Genomic DNA, 10,241 nt, shown 5'->3' on the forward strand with positions numbered 1-10,241 from the left:
TCAAACTCTCACTTTTTGCAGATGACATGATCCTCTATGTGAAAACCCAAAAGACTCCACCCCCAAATTGCTAGAACTCATACAGGAATTCAACAAAGTGGAAGGATATAAAATCAATGCACAGAAATCAGTGGCATTTCTATACACCAACAATGAGACAGAAGAAAGAGAAATTAAGGAGTCAATCCCATTTACAATTGCACCCAAAACATAAGATACCTAGGAATAAATCTAACCAAAGAGTCAAATAATCTGTACACAGAAAACTATAGAATACTCATGACAGAAATTGAAAAAGACACAAAGAAATTGAAAAAGCTTCCATGCTCATGGATTAGAAGACCAAATATCATTAAAATGTCTATGCTACCCAGACCAATCTACACATTCAATAGAATCCCTATCAAAATGCCATCAACTTTTTTCACAGAATTGGAACAAATAATCCTAAATTTTGTATGGAGCCAGAAAAGCCCCCGAATAGCCAAAAGAATGTTGAAAAAGAAAACCAAAGTTCGTGGCATCACAATTCCGGACTTCAAGCTCTATTACAAAGCTGTAATCATCAAGACAGTATGGTACTGGCAAAAAACAGACACATGGCTCAGTGGAACAGAATAGAGAGCCCAGAAATGGACCCTCAACTCTATGGTCAACTAATCTTCGACAAAGCAGGAAAGGATGTCCAATGGAAAAAAGACAGTCTCTTCAACAAATGGTGTTGGGAAAGTTGGACAGCCACATGCAGAAGAACGAAACTGGGCCATTTCCGTACACCACACACAAAAATAGACTCAAAATGGATCAAAGACCTCAATGTGAGACAGTAATCCACCAAAATCCTGGAGGAGAACATAGGCAGCAACCTCTTCGACCTCAGCTGCAGCAACTTCTTCCTAGAAACATCACCAAAGGCAAGGGAAGCAAGGACAAAAATGAACTATTGGGACTTCATCAAGATAAAAAGCTTTTGCACAGCAAAGGAAACAGTCTACAAAACCAAAAGACAACAGACAGAATGGGAGAAGATATTTGCAAATGACATATCAGATAAAGGGCTTGTATCCAAAATCTATAAAGAACTTATCAAACTCAAAATGCAAAGAACAAAAAATCCAGTCAAGATATGGGCAGAAGACATGAACAGACATTTCTGCAAAGACATCCAAATGGCCAACAGACAGATGAAAAATACTCAACATCACTCGGCATCAGGGAAATCCAAATCAAAACCTCAATGAGATTCCACCTCACACCAGTCAGAATGGCTAAAATTAACAAGTCAGGAAATAACAGATGTTGGTGAGGATGCAGGGAAAGGGGAACCCTCCTACACTGTTGGTGGGAATGCAAGCTGGTGCAGCCACTCTGGAAAACAGTATGGAGGTTCCTCAAAAAGTTGAAAATAGAGCTACCCTACGATGCAGCAATTGCACTACTAGGTATTTACCCCAAAGATACAAATGTAGTGATCCGAAGGGGCACCTGTACCCCAATGGTTATAGCAGCAATGTCCACAATAGCTAAACTATGCAAAAAGCCCAGATGTCCATCGACAGATGAATGGATAAAGAAGACATGGTACACACACACACACACACACACACACACACACACACACACACTAGAATATTACGCAGCCATCAAAAAATAAAATATTGCCATTTGCAGCAACCTGGGTGGAACTGGAGCATATTATGCCAAGTGAAATAAGTCAGTCAGAGAGACAAATCTCAGTGATATGTGGAATTTATGAAACAGGCAGAGGATCATAGGGGAAGAAGGGAAAAAATGAAACAAGACAAAACCAGAGAGGGAGACAAACTATAAGAGACTTAATCATAGGAAACAAACTGAGGGTTGCTGGAGGGGAGGGGCCTGGAGGGACGGGGTAACTGGGTGATGGACAATGGGGAGGGTATGTGTTGTAATGAGCACTGGATATTATATAAGACTGATGAATCACAGACCTGTACCCTGAGACAAATAATATGTTGTATGTTAATTAATTGAATTTAAATTAAAAAACATTCAAATGGCCACAAATCCTGAATTTATAAGTCTATCCTAGTTTGTTTGCTGAACTCCTCACTCATATATCCAATTTGACATGACAATTGGCAACTCCATTTGGATTCCTTTTTTTCTTTAAGATTTTATTTATTTATTTGAGACAGAGAGAGAGAGAGAAAGAGCAGGAGTGGGGCGGGGGAGGGCAGAGGGAGAGGGAGAGGCAGACTCCATGCTGAGCAGGCACATGTTGTGGGCTCGATCCCAGGACCCAGGAGCCAAAGGGAGAAGCTTAACCAACTAAGACACCCAGGTGCCCCTCCATTTGGCTTTCTAAAAAAAAAAAAAAAAATTTCAAACACAGCATGACTAGAACTGACCCTTCAATTCCCTACTAAAACTACTTTGCTCAACCTATCTCAGTTGATAGCAACTCATTCTACAGTTGCTCAGTCTTTTGAACCTTGATGTCACACTGTGTTTTCCCCTTTCTCTTGCACTGACCTCTATCCCAGGAAACTGTGGACTTTGTCTTCAAGTACATGCAGAATCTACCCACTTCTTACTGCCCTCATTACTACTTCCACTTACAGTTAATATTATTATACCTGAATTAATGCAGGAGCCCCCTGAAAATTCCCTCTGCATCAAGTTTGTGCTTCTCCTCTCAGTTTATTCTCAAAACAGCAGAAAGTATAATCCTTTGACATTATAAATCAGATACTATGAATACTCTGTTTAAAATCTTTCAATGGTCTACACAAAATAAAAACAAAAGTCCTGAACATGGCCTTCAAAGGTCTACAGAATTTGGCCCACATTGACCTTATTACTTACTCACTTCACTCCACATATTGGCCTCATGCAGCTCGAGGAACACACCAGCCCTGCTGCAGGTATAGAGAGCATTTGCACTGGCCGCTCCCCCCTGCCTACAATGCTCTTTTTCCTAATATCTACATGGTTCTCTCCTGCAAACACTTCAAGTCTTCATTCAGTTTCCACTTACTCAGTGACCCTTTTTAAAGTCACACTTGTAGGGTGCCTGGGTGGCTCAGTTGGTTAAGCGACTGCCTTCGGCTCAGGTAATGATCCTGGAGTCCCTGGATCGAGTCCTGCATCGGACTCCCTGCTCAGCGGGGGATCTGCTTCTCCCTCTGACCCTCTTCCCTCTCATGCTCTCTATCTCTCATTCTCTCTCTCTCAAATAAATAAATAAATCTTTGAAAAAAAAAATAAAGTCACACTTGTAACTCCAGTCAACTCCACCTTTCTAGTTCCATTTTTCCCATAGCTTTTACTGTCTTCTAATCTACTACAGAATTCACTTTATTACTATGATCATTATTTGCTATCTGCCTTTTGTTGTTACAGTGTAAGTTCCATGAGGGAATGAATCATTGGTTTTTTCATTTTTGTAAAGCAACATCTAAAGGGTCTGATGAATAATAGACACTCAGCAATGGGTGAAATATTTTTTCTAATGAAGTTTATCTCTTTAGACTGACACAATAACTGTTTTTCCAGATATCCTATAAAACATATGTATATACATGGGTGTATTTTTATATGTTGCTTGGTTCTAATATTTTAAAATAGTTTTCTGTGTCACTAACTTGAGTAAAATTTCCCTATGACTAATGCATATAGTTGTTTCAGAAACAAATTGGATAAAACTCATCTCAAATCATTCAGTAATAAGTCGTTTAATTAAAATTAAATGATAGTGTATATACATAAAGAAAGAAGTACTATGTAAAATAGAGAATTAGAAATTATATCTAGAATTGGAAATGAAGAAGTGTAAACAAAAATAATATTATTAAAATAAAACTAGCTTCTTAAAATTATTTACATTAGGGAAATGACACAAAATTTCATATTTATTGTTCTAACTTTTTTAACCCAAAATTATTTTTTCCATTTCAGATAAATTATAGAGAAGATACAAAGTTCTATTTAAACAGCATGTTTATTCAGAAAAACATATTATTTCTGACCTAATGTTATGAAGAGGAACAACTAGATTAACTGAGTTTTTAACTTTTCAATATGATTCAGAATGTTAGAATTTATAGTTTCCTTTTATTACTTTCTTACTTGTTTGCTACTGTTGAGATTGGTTATACTCTGCTCCATGGTATCTATCTAGACAGGGTAGAAGAGTTGTTGATTTGTCAAGAAATTGTAAGTTATCTATTGATGCATTAAATTTGTCCAAATTTAACAGTTTAAAACAACAAACATGTATTTTTTCATGGTTTCTCTGGGCCAGGAATCTGGGAGTGGTTTAGCTGGGTGGTTCTGGCTCAAAGTCTCTTAAGGAAGTGAAGTTAAGCTGTAGGCTAGGATTACAGTCTCTCCTGAACACTTGATTGGGGCAGGATATGCTTTCATGCTCACTAGCAGGGTTGTAGATAGACCTCTGTTCTTCATTGGCTGTCAACCAGAGACTTCAATACCTCACCACATGGGCCTCTTCATTTGTTACCTGAGTGCTGTAAAGACATATCTGGTTTTACCAGAGTAAGTAAGTGATCTGAGACAGTGAGTGTGGGAAGAACAACCATGATTTAAAAAAAAAAAAAAAAAAAATCTGTTTTATAATCTAATCTCAGTAGTGACATGTTACCAATTCTGCCATATTCTATTCATCAGAAGAACATCATTAAATCAAATCCACACTCCAGCAGAGAATATTAAGTGAAGATAATATCAAGGGGCAGTGACCACTGGGGACAATCTTAGAGGCTGCCTACCATAGTCCAACTTCTAGTCTCTAATTATTCATGCCCTTCAATATGCAAAATACATACATCCCTTTCAAAGGGCCCTACAAAAGTCTCATTACAGAATTTACTCAAAATCTAGAATCTTGTCATCTAAATCACATTCAGGCATGGAAGAGACACTGGGTTTAATTCCTTAATTATGGCTCCTCAATACAGATACTCTCATTCTATAGACCTGTGAAACTAAAGAGAAAAGATGTCCGTCCCCACACACCCAACATAAAATGGTAGAAAAGGCACATAATAATCCCTGTGTACATTTCTGTTCAAAAAGGACAAAAAAATGTAAAGTGCAAATGAATCTGAAATTAGCAATTCTGAAATTTAATTGGAAATATGGAAGTGTCTTGATTATGCCTGAAGGTCCAAGAATAATTTACTCCAAAATCACAAGGGACTCTACTGATCCAGCTGTAGAGGACTGCTAAAGCCTTCAAAGAGCAACTCTACCTACCGCTGACAATTTAAACATTAATGGATATGCGTTATATGTTTCCAGCAGCAAAGCAGTTGTAGAAGGGTTGCTGCTTCCTGCTCACTGGGTTCAATCAGCATAATATTATCAATATAATAGAGTGATGTGATGTCCTGTGGATTGAAAAGCAATCAAGGTCATTGTAGATGAAATTATGACATAAGGTTTTTGGTAGGCAGAATAATGACCTCCCCCAAAATGTCCACATCCTAATCTCAGAAACTTGTGAATATGTTACCTTACATGAAGAGAGAGAGAGAGAGATTATAAATGTGATTAAGTTAAAGATCTTGAGATGGGGAGACTATTCAGGTGGGCCTGTTATAATCACAGGAGTCCTCGGAAGGAGTCAGGAAGGTCAAAGTTAGAGAAGGGGATGTGACAATGGAAGCAACTATGTTCACGTTCTACTCTCAGAAGTTGTGAATGTTATTTCATATGGCAAAAGGGACTTTGCAAACGTAACTAAATTAAGGATCTTGAGATGGTGGAATTATCCTGGATTATCTCTGTGGATCCAAATAATCAAAAGGGTCTTTATAACAGGGACTCAGGAGGAGTCAGATTTAGAGGAGAAGAAAGTCTGATGATGGGAACAGAAATTGGAGTGGCTCACTCTGAGTGAAGGAATGGGCCACAGGGAAAGGAATACAGGCAAGCATTGGAAGCTGAAAAGGTAAGGAAAGAGATTCATCCCTCAGAGTTTCCAGAAGGAACAAACCCTGCCAACACCTTGACTTTAGTCCAGGGAAATTGATTTTAAGACATCTGACCTCCAGAAGTATGAAAGAATAAATTTGTGTTGCTTAAGCCACTAAATTAATGGTAATTTGTTACAGCAGCAGTAGAAAATTGATACAATATGTAGAGAAAAAAGAACTTGCCAAATCAATAACTACATATTAGATGCCAGGGAATGTATTTATTTGCTCTTGCACCAAAATCTAATCTGGTACAGCAACTACAATGGGAGTCACTACCTGATTAAGTTTATAAAAATCTACTATCATTTTCTAAGATTAATTTATCTTCTACAAAGGCCAAATTGGTGAGTTGAAGGGGAATGCGGTAGTATTAACTGTAAAAACTCTCAGCATACAATGACTCTGTCCAAACCCCTGCACTGAGACTTGGCCAGAGTTAGCATGACTTCTAGCAGCTTCAGGCTGTGTCCATAGGATGGGGTCTTAAAATTCCTGCCTAAGAAAGCTAAATGCTGCCAGGAGAATGATGATAGTCTCTTCAAACAGTTGCTTTGGTGGGCTTGCAATTATAAATCCTTTTTTTGCCCCTTTAAGATGTTAATCTTCTACCACCCAGAACTCTCACTTCAAGGATCTGAGAGTTCTCTCTTTGAAATGCAAACATTCAGGGAAATAACTTCCACCCTTCCCTGCCAGTTCCTATGGGAGGGGAAGGGCCTAAATTCTATGGCCAACTTGTACCAACTTGCACAACAACTACCCCCTGCTTGTCATAAGAATACAAGAGGTTTGTTTTGCCTCTGGATAAGTGCCAATTAGCATACACAGAAGACCTACTCCTGTGGATTAAATCTTCCCTTTATGTCCTTCAGGGTCTTTCCTTTAGCATATCTCAGTATTTAAAAAGTTTCCCACCTGTGTTTCTGTGAAGTTGAGGTCAGTCTATACTGAGTTCTCATCCCTAATGCAGTAGTTACCACTAAATAAAATCTGGCTTTACCACCTTTAACTACTCTCCAGCTTTGTTTCTCTTTGACAGTAGTAATCACACCCCTGCCATTTCCAAGTCCTTGATGGTATCACCAATCTTTGCAATCCCTCCAGAAGTGAAGTACAGTTTTTATTTTGATTTAATGTAGAGGCTGTTCTAGTGGCTTCTGTGTGGCATTTTCTATCACAATAGCTCTTACTTCACAGGCTCGGGAAGCAATGAAGATATTCTACCAAGTATTGACTATGTCGGTTTCAATTATATATCTGGAATTGGGGAAATAACCACAGAATGGGGTTCAGGGACCTACTGGGTACATTGTAGGATTAACTGGAGTGAAACTCCCTGGAGGACCTGACTGTTTAACCTCTACTCTGACCAGAGGACTACATTGGTGTTTGGTTCTCAAGGATTTAGTTTCACTTCTTTTCCAGTATTTTGTAATCCAAAAAATGTCTGAGTGTGCTTCCTTCCTTAATTCAGTTATCCTGGAAAATGGCTGCAGTTCTCTTTAGGGAAGGCAGGGAGAAAAATTAATAGTATGAAATGTTGCAAGTGTAAGAGTCCTTCCTTGGGGCACCTGGGTGGCTCAATCAGTTAAACATCTGCCTTTGGCTCAGGGCAAGATTCCAGAGTCCTGGGATTGAGCCTCATGTCGAGCTCAGCAAGGAGTCTGCTTCTCCCTCTCCCTCTGCCCCTCCCCCTGCTTGTACTCTCTCTCTCTCTGACAAATAAATAAATAAAAGCTTTAAAAAAACAAGAGTCCTTCCTCAAGATGACCTGGCATTCCATTTATTCAAGAGGCTTCTAGTTCTAGGAAATGGTTCAAGTGTGAGAATTGAATGAGTGAGAAGCAATGGTTCTTTGTTTTGGTTATTCAAGTCAGACTTTTCTTCATTAGACCAGGAGCTTTCCCATTTATACAGATAAGTCAAACTTTAGATTTCTTTTTTTTTTAAGATTTTATTTATTTATCTGAGAGAGAGACAGAGAGAGCACAAGCAGGGGGAGGGACAGAATAGGAGAGAGAGGGACAAAAAGATACCCTGCTGAGCAGGGAGCCCGATGCAGGGCTCGATCCCAGGACCCTGAGATCATGATCTGAGCCAAAGGCAGACGCTTAACCGACTGAGTCACTCATGTGTCCGAACACTTTAGTTTTCTACCCATCTTTTTCACTCTAGGGGCACCATAGATCAACTAGCCAATGCAAATCTCTCCTCAGGTCAGAATATTCTGATTATACTTTTTGCTCCACTGTGTATGACAACTATGAGCATCTTCTCTTTGGCAATTAAGTTCACCACTTAGACTCTGTAACCTGGGATCCTATTATCCCAATTGCATTTACGGATCCCAGTTCTTTTTTTTTTTTTTTTAAGATTTTATTTATTTATTAGAGAGAGAGAGAGAATGAGAGATAAAGAGCAGGAGAGGGAAGAGGGTCAGAGGGAGAAGCAGACTCCCTGCTGAGCAGGGAGCCCGATGCGGGACTCGATCCCGGGACTCCAGGATCATGACTTGAGCCAAAGGCAGTCGCTTAACCGACTGAGCCACCCAGGTGCCCCTAGGGATCCCAGTTCTATGGTAACATTTCTCACTATAATTTCTTATACATAGAGATGAGTGGCCACAGAACTCTTCAAGGATGCTGAGGCTTCTCTCACAAATTTAGTTCTTACAGTTATGGCAAAGGGCATGTCCTCTGGATTTTCATGGGGGTTAATTGACAAGTCTCCAGCTCTCTAGCATTCTGAAACCCTAAGTTTTTGGATACTTTGATACACACACACACACACACACACACACACACACACACACACACACACCAAAGAATCTTGACTTCATTAGAGTAGGATGTCTTTGGATACTCATTTTAGTCAACCAATCAAGCAAACTATTAGAGTCATTATTAGCCTCTCAAAGTAAAACACTGAAGCTGGAGTCCAATTTCACATTCCTTCAATCTAGATCCTCTATTCCCAGACACATTCCAGAGGCTTCAGTTAATAAATATTGGCAAATTTGTGCAATTATTTTGGTGTGCATCACACTTCCTCATGAGTCACACTTTGTACCTCAGATTCTTTGGGGTCTGATGGGACTTAAATCTGGTTATGAATCTACCACAATGACAGGTGGAAGAGAAAGACCCTAAAGAGGAATCAGCAGTTTTTGCAAGGCAAATGCCACACAGGAACAAATTACGGTTTCTTCAAGGTAGGGCAGACTAATCTTTTTAGGCAAAGCTCACTCTATAGAAGACACACGTTTCAAGGTTCACTAGAATCTGTCTATATTTTCCTATCCCAAATTTTACTACTACATTCCTTCCCAATCATTGCACCAGCTTTATTTAAAGAGACCCTAATACTGTGGGAATTCATTTTCCACTATTACTTAGCCATCTACATGATTAGACATTTATCATGGTTTTCAGAAATCTTGGCCCTGCAGATATGAGAGATAAAGGTTTCTTTCATGGCACTCGTAGAATCTTTCAGGTTCCTTGAGCTGAGAATTTAGTCTTCAGCTTATCATGTTCCTTCCCTAAATTTTCCAGTGCAATTAGAAGTAACCAATCAATCCCATTATTCTCTTTTTCTTTATCCATATATGTTTATGGCAATGAACACTTTATTGCCTTTTCTTATAGGCAATTGATTATAGGTATCTATAGGTGATCATTTGAGTAACCACTTGCCATGCATGCCATGGAATATCCAGTGCCCCCTTCACCATGGGAAACAAGAAAATTAATGACTTTAAAGCTAATAAGATCAGAGAATCCGTTTCATAAAACCCAAAAACAATTTAAAAAAATCCATCCTTTGGTACTTAAAGGTAGATTGATCAATCATCCCAGTTTGCTCAGAACTGTCCTAATGATGGCACTGAATATCTCATATCCCAGAAAACCCTTCACTCCCAGCAAGCAAGGGAGTAGGTCATTCAGCAACCATTCTTCATTCCAAATTCCAGGTTTGAGGTTTACTCAAAGAAGATATATATCTGGAGCTTTCCTTCTGCCCTCTAAAACTCACACAGGAATCTCTCATATCCCACCATAAGCAGAAAGAGAATTCTGGGAAATGAGTTCAGCCTAACCACATTGACAGATTTTAATGCAAAAACACCACAAGATCATTAAACACCATATCCTCCCTACTTCTAGGGAAAATCATTTGTGATTTCTGCTTTTTTAATTGTTTCTGCCTAAGAATGCAACAATATCCATCCCACGTATCTAGAACTTAAGAGGGAAAACT

The sequence above is a fragment of the Eumetopias jubatus genome, unplaced genomic scaffold (assembly GCF_037043125.1).
Source record: "Eumetopias jubatus isolate StellerSeaLion01/CBP00866 unplaced genomic scaffold, mEumJub1_p1.0 scaffold_2, whole genome shotgun sequence".
NCBI classification, from domain to species: Eukaryota; Metazoa; Chordata; class Mammalia; order Carnivora; family Otariidae; genus Eumetopias; species Eumetopias jubatus.